We start from the raw sequence: 22,768 nt of genomic DNA on the forward strand, positions 1-22,768 counted from the left end.
ACCCAGATGGGATAGCAGTATTCCATAGAGCTGCAGCTGAAAGCCTTGTCGGTCGATCGGAGTTCAGGTATGTCATGGAAGGACTTTGCATGATGGTGAATGTTTAGGTATGCCATGGAAGGACTTTGCATGATGGTGAATGTTTAGGTATGCCATGGAAGGACTTTGCATGATGGTGAATGTTTAGGTATGCCATGGAAGGACTTTGCATGATGGTGAATGTTCAGGTATGCCATGGAAGGACTTTGGAGTTCAGGAGTTCAGGTATGCCATGGAAGGACTTTGCATGATGGTGAGTCGGCAAATGGCTTTGGAGGTAGGTATGGGAGCATGCGTCAGAGCAGCGCATCGCTGCGTCCCCTTTCCACCGGTACTCCAGGGGCCTCCGTCTGGCCATCGTCCAGGCAGATGCCTGGCCCATCCCCATCTCCTCGAGATACTGATCAACCTACTGCAACCACGAGGCACATGGTTGGCCCATTGGCCTCCTCCACTCATAAGGCTTCCTCACTGAGAGAATCTGGTGAGCAGGATCAGTGTCAGGAAAATGAGCCACATGTCCATACAGCCGCAGCTGATGCTCACGGACTATGGAAGTCCATCTCATGGTGTGAGACTTGGACTCTGACCAGGGATCTGAGATGGTGACTTAATTCCTTTGGTACCAGGTCTCTTCAGAGAATCCTTGGCTATCGCTGGTAGGACTATGTGTCCAACGAGCGGTTGCTGAGAGAGACTTTGGAAGCCAACTTGGAAATGTAGTTGTCCCAAGAGTGAGTGAGACCCAACAGTTTGAGTGACTGAAATTCATTGAGAGAGTTATTGAGAAAGTAGATAGGAGGGTTTGCAGTATGGTCCTTTCTGATTGGGGATGTGAGTGTGTGAGTGAGTGTGTGGGATTTCTCATGGTTAAGAGACATATTCCAAGTGCTTGACCAGTTTGTGATTTTTTATCTCAGTCGAAAGACAGGAAAGAAGCTGCTGCCTGTCTGTCTGTCTGTCTCTCTGTCAGAAGGATGAGGAAATGTCATCAGAGATTGTGGTCATCAAAGGGATAAAGAAAATTTTCCAGAGAGATAGATTATTAATGAAGATGAGGAATAAGATGGGGCTGAGAACACGGCCTTGAGGTACTCCAGCCTTGACAGGGAGAGGAGAAGAAAGGGTTCCGTTGAGAGCCACACATTAGCTACGAGTGGAGGAAGTCAGTAATCCAAGAGTGGAATTGGACTTGGATTCCATTGGCAGACAGTTGAGAGAGCAAGACAGGATGCCAGACTGTATTGAAACCTCGAGATATGTCCAGAGAGATGGCCCTGATCTCATGTCTGATATTGAGGGCTTCAATCAATTGTTGGGAGAGTAGAAGCAGCATGTCCAAGGGAGAGTGACCAGGTCTGAATCCGAATTGATGATCTGAGATGAGGCTGTTGGAGAAAAGGAATGATTTTATGTCAACTGTGATGATGGATTTTTTGACCTTTCTGATGATTGGAAGTAAGCTAATTGGTCTGTAGTTAAAGGAATCCATTGTTGCACTTGTCACTCGTCTTCCTCTTCTTCTTGCATATGTCAGCGTGGCTGCCAGGTAACAATCATTTTGTTGGGGCACGACTATGCCACTAATACTGCACCCCCAAAACAGTACACTGGTTCTCATTTCGCCAACCTCAGGATGACAGGCTGAGCCAACCCCACCTAGTGTTAATTCAAAGGGAACAGGGCTTGAACTCTGGATCCTAAGATCCCAAGCCAGCCACCCTAACCACAAAGCCAACAACAGGCTTGCAGGTTTACAATAACTCCATATGATTATTGTTGCTATTGTTGTGGTTCTTGTTGAGGGTTGATTTTTGAAATGTGCACCCATTGCTTGGACATCAGCCAGAACCTACCCACATTTGTCGCTGGACTGCACCCACCATGGCACCCAGACAAAATAATATGGCTGCTATCTTGGTTTTTTGGTCTGTTATTCTGTTTGTTTATATATCAATTTCCTACAGGTCACATTTTTACTCTGATCTTCACGAAACTTCACCACTTGGCAGAGATTGTGACAAGCTGGAAGCCTATTGTTTGAGGTCAATAGGTCAAAAGGTCAAAGGTCAAAGGTCAAGATCACATAAATTGGCAATTTTCAACCTATTCACTTGATATCTATAATCTATATGAACATAGACTCTATGTAAAACTGAAAAACACTGGTGGACAGTGAACCCTCGTCGAGGTGAAGTCTTGGTCGACCCCTGTGAGTATGTCTATTAATTACATACTGTTTGAACATGAGATGGACCATGAGTTGATGTATTATTTACTTATTAATGGACCTTGACTATGTCTATTAATTATGCCTTTTAATTATGGATTATTTAAACATACCTTTTGGAACTCGAAGACCCTTAAGACCCCCAATAACCTCAAAATATTTTATCACACCAAGACCTGTTTCGACAACTAAGACTGTTAAGACCCCTAAGATCCCCTATAACCTTAAGACTCCAAAAACCCCAAAGACACCTAAGACCCTTTATAACCCAAAGAGCCTTTAAGACTCTTGAGACCACGAAGACCATTAAAACCTCAAAGACCCTTTTAAACCCCTTAGACCCTTTATATAGCACTAAGACCCCAAAGAACCTTTAGACCCATTAGACCCTTGAGACACTTTATACCTTTTATAACCCTGAAGACCCCCAAGATGCTTTAGACCTCTTAAATCCCTAAAACCTTTTAGGACCCCAAGAACCTGTAGACCTTATAAACCCCATTAGAACCCTGAGTCCATTAATAGCTGGTAGACCTGTTTAGACCTTCTGCCAGAGGGCCTTCTGCAATAACACTTGAGGCTGCACCAGTTAAAATCAAAAGCCACCCCTAATTGGTAAACCGTCTCTGTACCAAGCTGAGATGGCCCAAAATAGAATTAATTAATTAAATGTATCATTTATTTTTCAGGTTCTGCTCATCTTGGTTATTGGCATGGGGAAAGGTCCCACGCGGCATGGGGAAAGGTCCCACGCGGCATGGGGAAAGGTCCCACGCGGCATGGGGAAAGGTCCCACGCGGCATGGGGAAAGGTCCCACGCGGCATGGGGAAAGGTCCCACGCGGCATGGGGAAAGGTCCCACGCGGCATGGGGAAAGGTCCCACGCGGCATGGGGAAAGGTCCCACGCGGCATGGGGAAAGGTCCCACGCGGCATGGGGAAAGGTCCCACGCGGCATGGGGAAAGGTCCCACGCGGCATGGGGAAAGGTCCCACGCGGCATGGGGAAAGGTCCCACGCGGCATGGGGAAAGGTCCCACGCGGCATGGGGAAAGGTCCCACGCGGCATGGGGAAAGGTCCCACGCGGCATGGGGAAAGGTCCCACGCGGCATGGGGAAAGGTCCCACGCGGCATGGGGAAAGGTCCCACGCGGCATGGGGAAAGGTCCCACGCGGCATGGAGAAAGGTCCCACGCGGCATGGAGAAAGGTCCCACGCGGCATGGAGAAAGGTCCCACGCGGCATGGAGAAAGGTCCCACGCGGCATGGAGAAAGGTCCCACGCGGCATGGAGAAAGGTCCCACGCGGCATGGAGAAAGGTCCCACGCGGCATGGAGAGAAAGGTCCCACGCGGCATGGAGAAAGGTCCCACGCGGCATGGAGAAAGGTCCCACGCGGCATGGAGAAAGGTCCCACGCGGCATGGAGAAAGGTCCCACGCGGCATGGAGAAAGGTCCCACGCGGCATGGAGAAAGGTCCCACGCGGCAAGGAGAAAGGTCCCACGCGGCAAGGAGAAAGTTCCCACGCGGCAAGGAGAAAGTTCCCACGCGGCAAGGAGAAAGTTCCCACGCGGCAAGGAGAAAGGTCCCACGCGGCAAGGAGAAAGGTCCCACGCGGCAAGGAGAAAGGTCCCACGCGGCATGGAGAAAGGTCCCACGCGGCATGGAGAAAGGTCCCACGCGGCATGGAGAAAGGTCCCACGCGGCATGGAGAAAGGTCCCACGCGGCATGGAGAAAGGTCCCACGCGGCATGGAGAAAGGTCCCACGCGGCATGGAGAAAGGTCCCACGCGGCATGGAGAAAGGTCCCACGCGGCATGGAGAAAGGTCCCACGCGGCATGGAGAAAGGTCCCACGCGGCATGGAGAAAGGTCCCACGCGGCAAGGAGAAAGGTCCCACGCGGCATGGAGAAAGGTCCCACGCGGCATGGAGAGAAAGGTCCCACGCGGCATGGAGAAAGGTCCCACGCGGCATGGAGAAAGGTCCCACGCGGCATGGAGAAAGGTCCCACGCGGCATGGAGAAAGGTCCCACGCGGCATGGAGAAAGGTCCCACGCGGCATGGAGAAAGGTCCCACGCGGCATGGAGAAAGGTCCCACGCGGCATGGAGAAAGGTCCCACGCGGCATGGAGAAAGGTCCCACGCGGCATGGAGAAAGGTCCCACGCGGCATGGAGAAAGGTCCCACGCGGCATGGAGAAAGGTCCCACGCGGCATGGAGAAAGGTCCCACGCGGCATGGAGAAAGGTCCCACGCGGCATGGAGAAAGGTCCCACGCGGCATGGAGAAAGGTCCCACGCGGCATGGAGAAAGGTCCCACGCGGCATGGAGAAAGGTCCCACGCGGCATGGAGAAAGGTCCCACGCGGCATGGAGAAAGGTCCCACGCGGCATGGAGAAAGGTCCCACGCGGCATGGAGAAAGGTCCCACGCGGCATGGAGAAAGGTCCCACGCGGCATGGAGAAAGGTCCCACGCGGCAAGGAGAAAGGTCCCACGCGGCAAGGAGAAAGGTCCCACGCGGCAAGGAGAAAGGTCCCACGTGGCAAGGAGAAAGGTCCCACGTGGCAAGGAGAAAGGTCCCACGTGGCAAGGAGAAAGGTCCCACGTGGCAAGGAGAAAGGTCCCACGTGGCAAGGAGAAAGTTCCCACGTGGCAAGGAGAAAGTTCCCACGTGGCAAGGAGAAAGGTCCCACGTGGCATGGAGAAAATGGTGTCCATGACAACAATTTCTCCCCATTATAATCAAATGAGATATTTTTGTGATTTTATTTTTGCCAAACCTCAGGAATCATTTAAGATATGAGATTGAAACTTCCACTGCTTATTTGCTCTCCTGCCACCCATTCCTCCCCACACCCATTGTTTGTCCAAGTCTCCCTCTATCTTGGCCTTCAACTCTGCTGTTGATGTCCCCCCACCTTCCCTCTACTGTTCCTTTTGCGTCCTGTTTTTTGTCTGTTACGTCCTGCTGTGTTCAGCGTACTCGCTGTTACATGAGCCTCGACTACGTATTCCAAAAGAAAGTATAATTCTGTATATTACGTTTGTAAAATCTGATCAAAATTGGTCAAAAGTCAAGGTCAACGCCATCCAAAACTTATTGAACACCTATTAGGCAACAATTAGAAAATGTATGAACCACATTTGTTAAGCACAACATTCCATCATGTAAAACACTTGACAGGTCAAATTTACAAATTACAGTTTCCATGGCAACTATTGTTTATTTGGATTTCACAAGTATCGTGCTTTGCACGATATCCTTCTTGTTTGTCTGTTTTTGAGCAGGATATCTCAAAAGCTTGTGGGCAGATGTGGACGAAATTTGGTGGACTGGTTGGTGTGTATTTTGTTGAGAATCCCAATCCTAGAGTTTTATTTAAAGTGATTCTTCACCATTGAGAGATTGTGCTGAAAATGATAAATAGCATGATATCTCATAAAGTTAAGGACGGATTCTGACGAAACGTCGTGGACAGGTTTGGCGTGTGACGACGAGGACAAATTCATCCCATTTCGTGGAAGATTCGGATTCAGATTTGAGAATTTTTTTTCATTTTCAAGTGATTCTTCACCATCGAGAGATGGGGCCAAAAATAGCGTATTTCAAAAAGTTATGGACGGATGACTCAACTTGATGGATGAGATGGTGAGGTGACAAAAGCAAGCCGACTAGATTTTGTTTAAGGTCCTGATGCAGATGTGACCTATCAGTGGGATACAAAACGTTAACTGTTCAGCCTGGCAGAGGTATATGCTCTCCCGAGTGCCCCATTCTCGATTGTACATGAATTGGAACATGGATAGGATGACAAGTTTCTCGTTTTACCGTACTGTAATTTTGCTCTGAAGTCGTCCCAATTGAGCAAGCGCAGAGAGGAGTGAGACAATAGTTTTACTGTCTGCCTACCTGGCAGTCAAACAAAATTGAAAATAATTCCAAACAGGAAACTTGCTGTTTTTAAGGACGTTATAAAGGACACAAACAACAGTCACGAATAACTAATGTTATGTAATCGACACTGCGTGAAACGGTGGTAAAACCCAGAAGTTTTTGTTTTTAAATACGCCTTTAAACCTCTTTTAACCTTTATTTATATTGAATTATATACTTGAAAACTGTAGAACACAATATCCAGGAATGTACAGTTTTGCAGTACTCTATTTGGACAAGTACTATGGGGTGGTGTATGTCATAGGAGTAGTGAAGTGCAGCTCCTGGGATGTGGTTGTGGCATGTGAGAGAGTGCAGTATTGTGGTGAAGAAGAGGCCATTGATATGGACATGTATGATGCTAATTGACGCTGCTTTCTATGATGATCAGTATCAAGACTCCATCCCCTAAAATGTGACTCATTGTTGTCTTATTAAAGTGCATAAGGGTGGTGTATAAGACTGGTTCAATCATGCTAAACTTCTGGATTTTTTTTTTTTAAACGATCTTTAAAATCACTTTTATTAAAACTTGAAGTATATATTTGAAAACTGCATTGCGTAATATATATATATGTATATATATATATATATATATATATATATATATATATATATATATATATATATATATATATATATATATATATATATATATATATATATATATTGTTACGGATTCGCGCCCGCCGGCGTGCTGACGGCCACGTAACTCGAATCGCGGCACGTCGCCCACCGGACGGACAATCCAGTCGTGACCCTCTCGGACTAACGCCGGGAACCAGTCACGGGTGGACCTTTCGGTCTCACCGCGATCGAGCCAATCAGCCCCCGCGTGGGATAGGGTTGCTCGCCAAATTCGACCTACCTAAGTACCCACACGGAGGGTAGACCGGGCGATCGCACCTCGCCGCAGGTCGACTTCGGACACGGGCCACTTAAGCGACCCGTTCCGTACTATCGGGATAACCGAGCGGTGTTATTCGTCGACCTCGACGGTTTGATTAATGATCGGGCGTATTCAGCCCACTACCAACCCTTTACGTGAAGCAAGATGAGGATTCAATGAAAGAAATGACGAAGCGAAGCGGGAAACAGTTCAACACAAAGCACATTTATTCGCGATGAACGGAAAGCACACATATTCAAATTCCACCAAAAGCACATAGAAAAGGAAAAGAAACACAATGCAATTTTACACAAAAAGCAAATGCGACAATGCAGATCTAATACCGATTACGCGAGCACACGGCAACACTTATACAATTTTACTTCACAGACGGCGCCGACAACACACATTCCCAAAAACAAAAGAAAAGAGAACCCTCAAGGATGAGGCGGGCCTGAGGCCGAGACCGGGTCGGGCCTACCCGTCTGGTGATGAGACGCGGAGCGGCGATGGTGCCTCAACTCCGCGGGCCTCGCGGACAGTGTCTGGTAGGGGGTGGGAAAGGGGCCCCCTTGGTCGCACTATCTCAGCGCGGGGGGAAACAGGAGGGGGTTGCTGATGCTCGGGGAAGGGAGGATTTCTACTCTGCCTCGAGTCCCGCGACGAGCGTCTCCACCTCGACCAGGTCGCGCCGTCGGCCTCCCTGGTGTGCAGCTCCCGGCACGACGCGAGCACCCCCTCGTCTGCCCTCGCCGCCTCTCCACAGCTCCGTCCCCTTCGCTCCGACTCCAACGCACACGACGACGACCAACTCCTTCTTGCTTCTTCTTCCCAACTCCACCGACTGCGAAGTCTTAACTCTCTCTATTTGACGAACGCGGTCGCTTATATAAGCCCCGTGGCTTCGCTCTCTCATCTTTGACCCCCTGCCTTCGACCTTTCACCTCGCTCCCCATTGGCCCGAGAAAAAGTGGGCGTGAATGCATTTTGATCCATAAATTTGCATATAGCGATCGCCCTCCAACGCCCTGGAGGCGGGGCCAAATCGCCCCTCGCTCACCGATTGGACGGAACAAAAGTGGGCGTGTGTCGTTTTTGATCCGTTTTTGAAGTGGAAAATCCGTGGTTTTGTACACGCTGTTCGGCGCGCGCCCTGCACGAGTCCAACACCGGTACCCACAAGCGGCGCAAGAACGGTGGCGATGCGACGGTTGCGAGGTGTGACGTGAAGCGGCGCCGCGGTGGGTGGTTGATGTTGTGGTTGGTGGTGGTAACAATGGCGGTTGGTCCAAATTAAAGATAGTAAAAGAAAAACGGCTATCCTGAAGAGTCGCAGCACGCATAAATGACATGCATTCCCACTAGACAACGGGTTTGGGCCTAACTACACATATACTTACCGAGATATCTCACATAAGGGACCTGAATGGTGGTTTGCGAATTTGGTAACCACAACAATATATATATATATATATATATATATATATATATATATATATATATATATATATATATATATATATATATATATATATATATATATATATATATATATATATATATATATATATATATATATATAGTTGCGGTTCTCGGAACCGCGTGCATACAACATATAGGTGTCCCGAAACAGTTATCCCATTATTGTATGTGTAGATAGTCCCCTACCTTTTGTCCAGCGGGACAACCGGGAGTGCGTTGCGATGGTGTAATAGTTAGGGTTACTAAATCATTTTCCCTTTCATTTCATTCCCACTCTTCTCTTCTTTTCTTTCCTGGGATAAATCAATCATGAACACTTTAGCAGCAAGGTGGGCGAGCTGCACCAACGTCCACTCGAAACCCGACATGTGTGGCGAGTCACGTACGCTTTAGCAGTAAGGTGGGCAGGCTGCTCCAATGTCTACCCGAAACCCGGCCCAAGCTGGCAGACCACGTGAGGAGTAGGGGCCAATCAAAGCGCTCGATTCGAGCAATGACGTCAAATTCGGCATGATCCCCTCCCCCGAGCTTCGGGCTCTATAAAAGACGGAGAAGCTCCTCCGTGGTGTGTGTGTGTGTGTGTGATTCGGAGTGGTGTGCTCCTGCTTCTCGTCTCCGTCCACGTCTCGCCTCGAGGAACCGCCTCCTGCTTCTCGTCTCGCCTCGATGAACCGCCTCCTGTTTCTGGTCTCTGCCCACTACTCCACCCTCGCACTCTGGACTCTGCCCTTCTCCACTCAAGCTCCTCCTTCAGAACACAGGCTCCACACGTGCGACTTGGGCCAGAGACAATGCGACTACTGTCAGGTACCGCACCACGGAGCATCCCCTCCCCCGAAACGCCCAGGTACCGAGAGCATAACCTCAACTCCCCTCCCTCCCTGGTTGCAAAAGTCCCTTCCCATTGGGGTTTCTTTTTCTGTATGTGTCTGAGTGTGCTGGCGCCTGTCTGTTAAGTAAGTCTGTAGAAGTGCATTATTGTTGTAACTGTTATTAATCTCGCATCAAGTCTGCACTGTGTCTGCTTTCATAAGTTGCTTGTATTATTGTCGCACCACACCTCTCGCCTCTTTCCCTGCATTACATACCCAATAAATCTTTGTCGTACCACATACTTTTCCTCGCTTGCTTGTTAATAAATAATTATCATTAGGAATGTTCCCTGCTCGTTTTTGTCTTTTCTCCCATTGGTCCAGCATGGCTCGAATCTAAGTTTAGCTGGGTCTTTATTCCCAACGATCTGTTCCTTCTCACCAGTACGTCCTTGGCGGTGTCGCTCGGCTGCATCCAATCTGGAGAAGTGTTCCGATCCGGTTCGAACAAGGTGTACCGAGGGCGTGGTTCCCCGGTAATCAAACCACGTGGTTAATTAGGTAACCAAATTCCATAGACGGGAGGATCCTAGGTCACGCGGTTGAGTTATTGGCATCCACGGTCGGTGAAGCGACCCACCGCATCCCAGAATTATCCGTGAGCGACGGCCTACTAGTGATCTTCTCACCCGACCCCGCAACAATATGATATATATATATATATATATATATATATATATATATATATATATATATATATATATATATATATATATATATATATATATATATATATATATATATATATATATATATATTACTAAAACTCATCTTGTATGCATGAATGTATGTAAGTATGTATGTTCCCGAAATACAGCCGAAACGGTACACGATAGCTCAAAATTTTTCGGCCCACCTTACTCATTATTCTCCTGCAGTGTGCAGTATCAAGTTTCGTTAAAATCGGGCAATGAAAAAATTGTTAAAACCAATTCCCTATTCAGTCAAGTACTCTTCAGGAGTATTTGATCAATGCAAACAACCTCAATGGTATAGTTCACTGGAGCTATTTTTTTTTTCTTGAAATTATTTATTAAAAAATCTCAAACATTTAGTGTAGACAAAGAACTATTTATTTTTAAGCATTAAATAAACATCGCCATTTTGGTCTAATACTTCCGTGTTCATAAATAAATAAAATTGTGTTTAGAAGATTACGCACAATAATTTTATTTAATTGTTAAATTTAAAACAAAAATAAATAAAACAATAAAAAAATCAATTCCTGATTCAGTCAAGTGCTCTTCGGGATTATTTGATCGATGCAAACAACCTCAGCGGTATAGTTCGCTGGAGCTATGTTTTTATTTTTCTTGAAATGATTTTTTTTTTTTTTTTTCATCAACCGCTGTCACAACGGGAACCCATCGGGTTCACGGGTCATCTGGTTTTCTATAAACTACTGTTATTACTTCTGCCACCGAAGGTGAAGGAGGTTATGTTTTCACCCCTTTCTGTCTGTGTTTGTTTGTGTACAGGATATCTCAAAAAGTTGTTGATGGACCCAGATGAAATTTTGTGGGCAGGTTCGGTGTGTAACAAAGACGAACTGATTAGATTTTGGTGAAGATCTGGATCCGACCACTATAATTTAAAAGTGATTCTTCACCATTGAGAGATAGGGCTAAAAATTATATCTCACACGATATCTCAAAAAGTTGTGGAAGGATTCGGGCGAAACTTGACGAGAGTTTGGGTTTATCACAAGGAAGAATTGATTTGATTTTGGTGAAGATCCTGATCTGGATGAGTTTCCTCGAATTTTTTAAGTGATTCTTCACCATGAGAGATTGGGCTAAAAATTATATATAGCACAACATCTCAAAAAGGTGTGGACGGATTCGGATGAAAACTTGGTGGACAGGTTTATGTGTGTCACAAGGACGTATTGATTCGATTTTGGTGAAGATCCGAATTCAGATCTGGATGCGAGAATTATTTAATTTTTAAAGTGATTCTTCACCATTGAGAGACAGGGCCAAAAAGGATATAGTACTTCATAGCATAATATTTCAAAAATTTATTGGGCCGATATATAATCGTGGATCAGTCATTACGTGGTGGAGGTATGCACACTACTGAGTGCCCTTCTTTTTTTTTTTTGTATACCTTGGTCGAGGCTCGTATGAGAGCTAACACACAACTCACAGCAAGGAGGCATGAGACAAGAGAGGCGGGAGTGGAAGGGACAAAACAGTGGGGAACAGACACATTAGGTGAACTGTGGAAGGGAGAGGGATGGGGATGGGACGGGGAACATGGCGAAGAAAAGATGGACATTTCAGGGACTTTCAGGAAGGAAAGCAGGAGGAATGAAGGAAGTGGGCTTGGGTGGATTATCGGGGGTAGAAAAGATCGAGGATTTGGATGGGGGAAGATAAGAGGTGGTGGTGAACAGCTGTTTTGAAAGCCTGGAGGGAAGAATGGGAAAGAGTAGAGTGAGGAAGTTTATTCCAAAGGCGGGAAAAAAGAGGAATGAAAGAGTGAAGATGAGCAGTGATTCGTGATTTTGGTAGTTTTACCAGAAGGGGGTTGTTGGCGGACCTTGAGCGCCCTGTGGAAATGTGGTGGGGACAAATCGCAGAGAGAGCAGGAGGGGCAAGGCTGGAGAGGAGTCGGTAGAAGACAGAAAGACCACCGACCAACCTGCGGTGATTGAGTGAGAGGCCCAAAGACTCAGCTTCATTGCGGGAGATGCCGATGATCTTAAATGCCCTGGTTTCGACAGCGTGAAGCCGAGAAAGGTGGGAGGCAGGAGCACCAGCCCAGAGGGACAAAAGCTTTGTAAGTGGTCAGGAGCTCAAGAGGGCCGAGGAAGGACTTTGCACGACGGAGGATTCCCAGTCGGCGACTGGCTTTTGAGGCGAGGTTGGAAATGTGACTTTCCCAGGAAAGGTCATGGCAGATAGTGAGACCTAGAAGCTTGAAAGAAAGGACTTCTTCCAGAGGATTGTTGAGAAAGTGGATGGGTGGGTTTTCTAAACGGTCCTTTCGAAGAGACATAGTGAGAGTGTGAGATTTGTCTGGATTGAAAGACATGTTCCACGTGTTGGACCAGTTTGTGATTTTATCCAGATCTGCAGTGAGCGAAGAAGCTGCTGCTTGCCGGTCTGAGGGATGACAGATGGTACGGCAGAGGGTGGAGTCGTCGGCAAAGAGAAATAGGATTTTCCAGAGAGTCCGAGAGATCATTGATGAAAACCAGAAAAAAGCTAGTTTGTTTGTTTGTTTGTCTGTGTACAGGATATCTCAAAAAAGTTGTGGAGGGATCGAGATGACATTTTGTGGACAGGTTCGGTGTGTGACAAAGCCAAATTGATTAGATTTTGGTGAAGATCCGGATCCGACGACTAGAATTGTTAAAGTGATTCTTCACCATTGAGAGATCGGGCCAAAAATGATATATAGCATGATATCTCAAAAAGTTGCGGACGAATTTGGATGAAACTTGGTGGACACTTTTCGTTTCTGAGAAGGAATAATTTCTTCAATTTTGGTGAAGATCCGGATCCGGATCCAGCGACTAGAATTTGTTTAGTGATTCTTCACCATTGAGAGACAGGGCCAAAAATGATATATAGTACGATATCTCAAAAAGTTGTGGATGGATTCAGATGAAACTTGGACATCTTGGGTGTATGACCACGATGAAATGACTCAATTTTGGTGAAGGTCTGAATCCAGATCTGACTACGAGAATTTTTAAGGTGATTCTTCACCATTGAGAGATCGCACTCAAAGACGACATACGTATCGCATGATATTTCAAACATTTCGTTGGCCAGATATGTTCTCGTGGATCAGGCATAATGGGGGCAAAGGTATGTGCTCTACCAAGTGCCCTTCCAGTTAATGTTGTAATGCTGTCGATTGCAGGTATGGAATTATCAATGATCCTGAATTTTTTAATACCAGAATAAAACCTCGTGTTTTTGTGGTAGTTGTGAGTTTAATCGCCCCTGTAATACTGCCTGACAATGGTTTCAAATTTCATTCTCCACTTGCGGTGATGAACCTCGTCTTACGTGGGTTTTTGTGCATTTTTGGGATCCATTAAATGGATGGTAATTTATGGAGTTTATGTGTAACTAACAGTGTTCTAGCTTTGGATTTATATGGTGTTGAATCAAGTGTATTTTATTATCGTTACTTATTTTGTAGGTCTTTGAAAGCCAAGTCTGTAAGCCAAATTCTTTCAAAAGTGTTTGAATGTAGAATGTTTTGCATACAAATGCAATATTATTATTTGTTTTGTCAATTGGAACAATAACACACACACACACACACACACACACACACACACACACACACACACACACACACACACACACACACACACACACACACACACACACACACACACACACACACACACACACTATGCACCAGAATAAAATGTTCAAGATTGCGGTGTATTGTGGTGACAGAGAGGCCACCAATATGGCTATGTATGATGCTGATTGACTACGTACCCGCACACACAATATATTTCAAGATATCAGATTGAAACTTACCACTTTTGCACTTTAATAAGACAATATTGAGTTGGAGTTCAGGGGATGGAGTCTTGATACTGATCATCATAGAAAGCAGCGTCAATGAGCATCGAAAATGGCCATATCGGTGGCCTCTTATTCACCACAATACTGCACTCTCTCACATTCCACACCCACATCCCAGGAGCTGAACTTCACTGCTCCTATGACATACACCACCCCATAGTACTTGGCCAAATACAGCACTGCAAAACTGTACGTTCCTGAAAGTATTATGTATGAAGGCAATTGCGTTCTACAGTGTTTAAGTATATAATACAACATTGTGTAACACACACACACACACACACACACACACACACACACACACACACACACACACACACACACACACACACACACACACACACACACACACACACACACACACACACACGGCGGTGGATCCCATGAGACCTGGGAGGGCTCAGTTCTACCGTCTAATACCTGCATATGGGGATAAACAAATAATGACATCACCAAAAACCACACAATGGTGTTACCGAAATATTTATACAGAGGAAGATAAATATTAGTGCGATAGTTCTGTGTAGATAAACTAGCAGGCGTAACTCACCTGATGTCGAATCTTGTTCTGAAACACACCTTTCTGAATCCTCTCTTTATAGTAGAAGCCTGGGGGTTCTTTACTTTCACCACGACATGTTCAGAGAACTTACATTCCAACAACTCTTGCTCGGGATTTGTTCAAACACGAAAATTCCACTGAAAAGACACGTGTTGTGCAGAATTGGACCTCAGACCCAGAACCGGATTTTAGTTGAACAGCCCCCGAGGAATTCGAGTTGTCAAGCTTCCCCACCCAGCCCACCACCAACCTTGAAATGTAGTGGGAAGAGAAAAAAATATAAAACGACCATTGCTGTGTATAGATCTATGAACATTTCATGACAACACTTTTTTTTTAATGAAGATAAATTAAAAGTAAAAATAATTTTAACGACAAGGGCACTCGGTGGAGCGCAGACCTCCATCAAGCTGATTAGTTGACATATTGTATCCCACCGATAGGCCGGATCCGGAATCGGACCTGAATTAAAATTTAATCAATTTGCCCTTGTCACACACCCAACCTGTCCACCAAGTTTCATCCGAATTCGTCCACAACTTTTTGAGATATTTTGTTCACAAACAGACAGACGGGTGAAAACATCACCTCCGTCCACCTTCGGTAGATGGAGGTAATTCTCAGTTGGAGAGTTATAAAGTGGTATATCTAATTGATAAAATGATTTTTACGGAACTTTAACACAAATTTACCAAAAAACTGGATGAGAAAAGTCGAATTTCCAGCCTTACATCGCAGATGTGACCATATATACCACTTCCCTGGCTCTGCTACCTTTGAGTCAATAAGGAAATAAATAACACTGGCTTTATAAATAAATAAATGTATCGTATGGTTTTTGTGAGCCCCCTGGAGTTTGGGTCCTGGACAAAATGTCCCGTTGATCCTTCCCTAAATCTGGCCCTGATCATACCTGTGTGACGAGGGAGGGGTCACTGCCCCCAAAAAATTAGTGCAGAGAGAAATCTGCGAACAGGTGAATTGAACACAAACTCAGGAGCAAAGTTTCATATTCGTTGATATTTAACCTCCGCCATCGAACATCGGAGGTTACGGTTTTCACCCCTTTCTGTTTGTTACTTTCGAAATCTAAAGATTTTGAAAGTATATTGATGACTTCTGTTTCTGTTTGTTTGTTTGTTTGTTTGTTTGTTTGTAGGCACGATAACTCGAGAACGGAAGAAGCTACCAATGTCAAATTACACCACGTGATTCAGGAGGGTGATGGCTAGCGCTGATTAGATTTTGGTCAAAATCCGTCAAAGGTCAAGGTCACGGTGAGGTCAAATATTCGATTTTTGATGGTTCGGTACAGAATCATCGTAGAAACTTCTGGTTTGCGTCGCTACCTTCTCGAGAGACAGCTTTTATTAGACAAGGTCAGAGGTCAAGTTGACGATTTCGTAAGTACCAGTCTATGACTGCTTGTTTGTTTGTTTGTTTGTAGGCACGATAACTCGAGAACGGAAGAAGCTACCAATGTCAGATTACACCACGTGATTCAGGAGGGTGATGGCAAGTGCTGATTAGATTTTGGTCACAATCGGTCAAAGTTCAAGGTCACAGTGAGGTCAAACATCCAAAACATTCGATTTTTGATGGTTTGGTACAGAATCATCACAGAAACTTGTGGTTTGCGTCGCTACCTTCTCAAGAGACAGCTTTTATTAGACAAGGTCAGAGGTCAAGTTGACGATTTCATAAGTACCAGTCTATGACTGCTTGTTTGTTTGTTTGTATGTTTGTATGTTTGTTTGTTTGTTTGTTTGTTTGTTGGCATGATAACTCGAGAACGGAAGAAGCTACCAATGTCAAATTACACCACGTGATTCAGAAGGTTGATGGCAAGTGCTGATTAGATTTTGGTCGAAATCGGTCAAAGGTCAAGGTCACAGTGAAGTCAAATATCTGATTTTTGATGGTTTGGTACAGATAACTCGAGAACGGAAGAAGCTACCAATGTCAAATTACACCACGTGATTCAGGAGGCTGATGGCTAGTGCTGATTAGATTTTGGTCGAAATCGGTCAAAGGTCAAGGTCACAGTGAGGTCAAACATCCAAAAAATGATAACTCGAGAACGGAAGAAGCAACCAATGTCAAATTAGACCACATGATTCAGGAGGGTGATGGCTAGCACTGATTAGATTCTGGTCAAAATCGGTCAAAGGTCAAGGTCACAGTGAGGTCAAACATCTAAAACATTCGATTTTTGATGGTTTGGTATAGAATCATCGTAGAAACTTATAGTTTACGTTGCTACCTTCTCGAGAGACAGCTTTTATTCGACAAGGTCAGAGGTCATGTTGACGATTTCGTAAGTACCAGTCTATGACTGCTTGTTTGTGTGTTTATGTGTTTGTTTGTGTTTGTTACTTACGAAATCTTTAGATTTCGTAAGTATATTGATGACTTCCGTCCTCTGTTTGTGTGTTTGCTTGTTACTTACGGAATCTGAAGATTTCGTAAGTATATTGATGACTTCCGTTTCTGTTTGTTACTTACGAAATCGAAAGATTTCGTAAGAATATTGATGACTTCCGTTTGTTTGTTTGTTTGTTTGTTTGTAGGCACAATAACTCGAGAACGGAAGAAGCTACCAACGTCAAATTACACCACGTGATTCAGGAGGGTGATGGCGAGTGCTGATTAGATTTTGGTCAAAATCGGTCAAAGGTCAAGGTCACTGTGAGGTCAAACATAATTCCGTAAATTCACGTGGAGAAATGGTGTATTTTTGCTTCGCTCGACGTTACGAGTTCGTTTTAACTTCGATTATAATTTTGTCTTCGTTTTTTGCAATCGCTTTGGACGCTTAAAACTCGGTTGTCGAAATTCTGGTAAAAATCGGATGTTTTGGAGACGTTTTAAGATTGTATAAAAAAATATTTCACTCGACGCGTCACGGGTCGTCCCATGATGCAGGGCGCTCGAGCAGACGCGTCGTTGAGTTACGTTAAGGTATAATTGCGGAGAGAAATGGAGATTTTTGCTTCGGTCGACGTTACGATTTTTGATTGTTTGGTACAGAATCATCATAGAAACTTCTGGTTTGCGTCGCTACCTTCTCGAGAGACAGCTTTTATTAGACAAGGTCAGAGGTGAAGTTGACGATTTCATAAGTACCAGTCTATGACTGCTTGTTTATTTGTTTGTAGGTACGATAACTCGAGAACGGAAGAAGCTACCAATGTCAAATTACACCACGTGATTCAGGAGGGTGGTGGCTCGCGCTGATTAGATTTTGGTCAAAATCGGTCAAAGGTCAAGGTCACAGTGAGGTCAAATATCCAAAACATTCAGTTTTTGATGGTTTGTACAGAATCATCGTAGAAACTTCTGGTTTGCGTCACTACCTTCTCGAGAGACAGCTTTTAGTAGACAAGGTCAGAGGTCAAGTTGACAATTTCGTAAGTACCAGTCTATGACTGCTTGTTTGTTTGGTTGTTTGTGAACAGTATTATGGAAAAACTCCTTGACGGATTTTGACAAAACTTGGTGGGGGGATTAGGTATGGTCCAAGGATCATGCCATTAGATTTTGGACTTGGTCCAAAATCCAATATGGCCACTATGGCGGCCATTTTAAAAAAATATTCGAATTTTTCTTTTTTGCATTTCTACATGTTTTAAGTGATTTCCAACCCCCCCCCCCACCCAACAAAAATTGTTGGAGAAAAAAAAAATATTTTTGCAACTTTTTTTCAACAAAATTTCGATTTTTTTTTTGCATTTCTACATGTTATCAGTGATTTCCAACAAAAACATGCCAAAATTATAATTGCGGCTGATTTTGGAACTTCAGGTGGATATACGCACATAAAATCAATTTCTGTCTCAAGTAATCTAGTTATGACGAATGAATTGAGTATGTAGAAGTTAAAAGTAAAAGGGAAAGTTGCAAACTATAACTCTGTGAGCACTGTTGACGTCAAATTGAATGAATAGGATATCAGGTTCAGTGAGTGACCTAGCAGTATTTAATTGGCGGCAGAGGTTTTGCACTCTACCGAGTGCTCCCCCTCTTGTTTAATGCTGTCAATGTCGAGTCGTCTCTGAAAGGTGTAGCTTGTTTGGATCCCAACTTTGGTACCACCATGCGGCCCGATGTTTCAGACTATTTTGTATTATGAAAATAGTTTATTTATTTTCCGACAGGATGGTGCAGTGGTAAAAACACTTGCCTTTGAGCTGTCTCGTCTGGGTTCGATCCCCCAACCCTAACTTTCAACTGTCGGATCGAGGTTTCTCAGGCAACATTATAATGCAAGATACTTTCCTTGCTGCTATTTGGCCCTTTAAAATAATGATTCTTAAATGTATCATGCACACAATTTCTACATACATTATATGGCGAGGACATTGTGAAACAAGACCCATCAGGTTGTTAACACTATGCACCAAACTATCTGAATGGCCATCTCCACTGGTGGTCGTATGTCAGCTGAGCTGCCGGGGTAGTTATCATTTCTTGAAGCGCGACTGTGTCACTGATGCAGTGCCCCTCCACCAGTACACACACTGGAACTGGTACTCATTTCGCCGACCTCGGAAGGATGACAGGCTGAGTCAACCCCCTGGTGTATAAATTCAGCGGCCGACGGGGCTTGAACTCAGAACCCAAGGATCCCAACCACTAAGCCAACACCAGGCTGCCACCTCCACCAAGAAAACACAGACAGACAAGGAACTTTGGAGCAGGAGAAGGCCATTTGGCCCATCGCACTTGTGCTATACCATCACATTCATCTGCATGTCGAATCTATCAGTTTATTGATTTTAATTCATTGGAAGGTGGGTGTCAGAACAGTGGGGAGAACAGTGGGGAAATCACAAAGATGTCACCCAGGTGATTATATATATATATATATATATATATATATATATATATATATATATATACATATATATATAAACATACATATATACATATATATATACACACGTATATACATATATATATATATATATATATATATATATATATATATATATATATATACATATATATATACATATACATATACACATATATACATATACACACGTATATACATATATACATACGTATATACACATATACATATACACATACATACATATACATATATACCACGTGGTTAATTAGGTAACAGAATATATACCGTATTTATTCGAATAGAAGCCCCCCTTCTAATAAAGCCCCCCCCCCCCCTTTGAGAAAATTTTCATGTTTCAAGGGTGTCTCCAATAATAGCCCCCTTCCCCCATCACCCAGTGTGAAACAATTGAGACAGCTGTAGCCTGTAGAGGGAGCCTGGCCAGGCCGGGACCCAGCTTTGTTGACAGGTGTGTCTGACGGCGGTCAAGTCAGTGTGGTGTCGTATTCTGCATAATTTATACCCCTCTACCTTGAAAATACTTGTATCTTCATAATAAAACAAATAAATAATAATAATAAAATTGTATGTTTGTAGATTGTCTCTAATAAAGGCCCCCTCCCCTAATAGTCCATGGGCCCAGGCATAAATCGGTACCATCTGAGGAAACCAAACTTTAGCGCTACTAAGTTATTGGTAGGGACTATATGATTATTTCAATATGTGATAACCGTTCCAGAAGAGCAGCTTCGTGTATGTATTTTGCATTTTTACCATTCTGAGATATTGACGTTTTGGGGGAAAAATCCCCAAAAAAATAAAAAACCAAGGACCACTGGGAGGAAGTGGCAGAGCTGAAGTCCACGCAGGAGGAAGCAGACACCCGAATGCTTCTGCATGCTCTGCATGCAGCAGAGGCTGGGTACAAGGCTGTGGTGATCACTGCCGAAGATACAGATGTCCTCGTGCTGTGTCTTGCCTTCAATAAGGACATCCCATGCCCGGTGTATCAGAAGTGTGGTACGCAAACCCACACACGGTTCCTAGACATTGACAAGCTTGCTAGATCGATGGGAGACAGTGTCTGTGATGCCCTGGTTGGACTGCACGTGTTCTCCGGTTGCGATACAGTCAGTGCCTTTGCAGGCCGGGGAAAGATGGGCGCCTTGAAGCAAATGAAGTCGGATAAGACCTACCCAGAGACCTTCAGTCAGCTCGGTCATTCATGGGAAGTATCCACCGAGCTCTTTCAGAAGCTGCAAGAGGTCACCTGCCACATGTACATGCCGTCTACCAACACCAGGAAAGTCAATGAACTCTGACATCAACTCTTCTGTGCCAGACAGGGAGAGATTGAGTCCAGTCAGCTTCCACCATGTGAAGACTGCCTCTTCATGCACGTCCTCCATGCAAACTACCAGGTTGCTATTTGGAGGCGCTGTCTGCAATGCCAACCCTATGTTCCAAGTCCCAAGGGTTGTGGATGGACCACTGATGATGACGGGAAGCTGGCCATCGAGTGGATGCAGGGCTCTCCAGCACTGGATGCAGTGTTGCAACTGCTTTCCTGCAAGTGTGGACGGTCGTGCAAACTCCCAGACTGCACGTGCCTTGCCAATAGCCTGAAGTGCACTGACATGTGCAAGTTGCGAACCTGCAGCAACCAGCCCGCTGATGTCGAGGAAGAGGTTGTAGACCTGGAGGACTCTGATAAAGACTAGACTACTGATCCATGGTGTGAATGTTTTGGCACAATCACAAGGACATTCATGGCTACAAATATGCATGAGTACAACATAGTACATAAACATGCCACTGTCGCGTGGTGAAATTTGGGTTATCCGTAAATTTCACATTTTGGACGCTTGTTGGAACTAGGGTAGGGGAAGGGCAATTCCTTTAACTGTGGTAAAAACTTGTAAAATGTTCATAAATGTTTTCCTCATACAACATGTGCATGTTATAGGCTACTGCGGTTCAGTAGCACTACCCAGGGAACTTGTATGACAATATTATAAATTATAATGTACTGAAAATCACGAATCAGCAACATTTTGATAGGCCCTATTGTTCGCCCCTTTCTGCCATAAAACAAATTCTGCCTTCAGGAATGACAGAAAGGATTATTCGGATGGTATAAATAAAGCATTTCAGACATGTATTTGTGGTTTGCAGTTCATTCTAGCCCCATGTGGAAACAGCAATTACATCATTAGTGAATGTTTCTGAGTTTGCCTTTTCGCTTTCATTATGCGGAGGGTGGGTACATTCCAGAGATGATAACTGCCAATAAGCTGCCAGTCTGCAATGGTTGTCACATCAAAATATGATGGATACATATATACACCAATTCAAAAATCATAACTCGGATTGGTTTCCTAAGATGGTACCGACAAGTGGAATTTCTGGCCTGGGCCCATGGACTATAATTGATTAAACTGGTATTCTAATAAACGCCCTGGGCTTATATTAGAATAAATACTGCATATATATATATATATATACAGTATATCTATACTTATAAAATGCCTTGGCCTGGTATTGGCTTAGTGGCTGACTTTGTATCCTAGGGTCCTGAGTTTGAGCCCCGTTGTCTGCTGAAGTAATACCAGGTGGGGTTGACTCAGCCTGTCATCCTTCTGAGGTTGGCAAAACGAGTACCAGTGAACTGGTAAAAGGGGGCACTGCATCAGTGGCAAAGCCGTATCCTGAACAAATGATGCAACCAGCCGCCAAAAGGCTGCACTGGAAAGAGAGGATAAAAAGGCAGTGTGTGTGTGCGTGTGTGTGTGTCCTCCATAACTCCAAAACTATAAAACCTCGCAGCCTGAAACTTTGCATGCATATTAAGAAAACTCCAAGGAAGTGCAACCATGAAAATTGGACGTTTGGGTTAATTAAAACCTTCCTTTTGAAGATAATTAACAGCCTTATTTAAATATATCCTTCGTCAGGCGATCCTCGGCCAACTCCCTGTCTGGGGTCTTAAAGAGCAGGTTGCGGGTCACCGAACATGTTCTGAAAATTTATCAGTATGATTATATGTGCATTAAATAGTTTGATGCAAACTATTGTGGTTGCCTAAATATTGGGAAAATTAATGAAATTTAACTCCGAAGTTGTTATTTCTCGAGACTGTTGAAAAAAACAGCCGCGTGCCATATATGGATGGTGACGTCACGTTCTCCAAAACAAAGCGGCGCTCACTCTTTCATTGAAGAAGTGTCCAGTTGAGCGGGCCGTTCTTTTGCTTTTTTTGAGCTTGCAACTGTCTATATTATCCTTTTTTATTTTGAATTATTGTAGAACAAAGTTATTTGGGTATTTGTACATCATGCCTC

General features: G+C 44.5%; 1 protein-coding gene across 1 annotated transcript in view; it reads right to left on the reverse strand.

Moving 5' to 3' along the window:
- LOC147034341 (uncharacterized) overlaps window positions 1–14,711 on the reverse strand; it is a 36,597-nt gene extending 21,886 nt beyond the window's left edge. Inside the window, exon 1 of the mRNA XM_085881085.1 lies at window positions 14,558–14,711. The gene's annotated coding sequence lies outside the window, so the exon portion shown is untranslated. The remainder of the gene's footprint in view (window positions 1–14,557) is intronic.
- Between the last annotated feature and the right edge of the window lie 8,057 nt (window positions 14,712–22,768).

The sequence above is a fragment of the Eptatretus burgeri genome, chromosome 1 (genome assembly GCF_056783735.1).
Source record: "Eptatretus burgeri isolate ZD-2024b chromosome 1, Ebu_testis_v1, whole genome shotgun sequence".
Taxonomy (NCBI): Eukaryota; Metazoa; Chordata; class Myxini; order Myxiniformes; family Myxinidae; genus Eptatretus; species Eptatretus burgeri.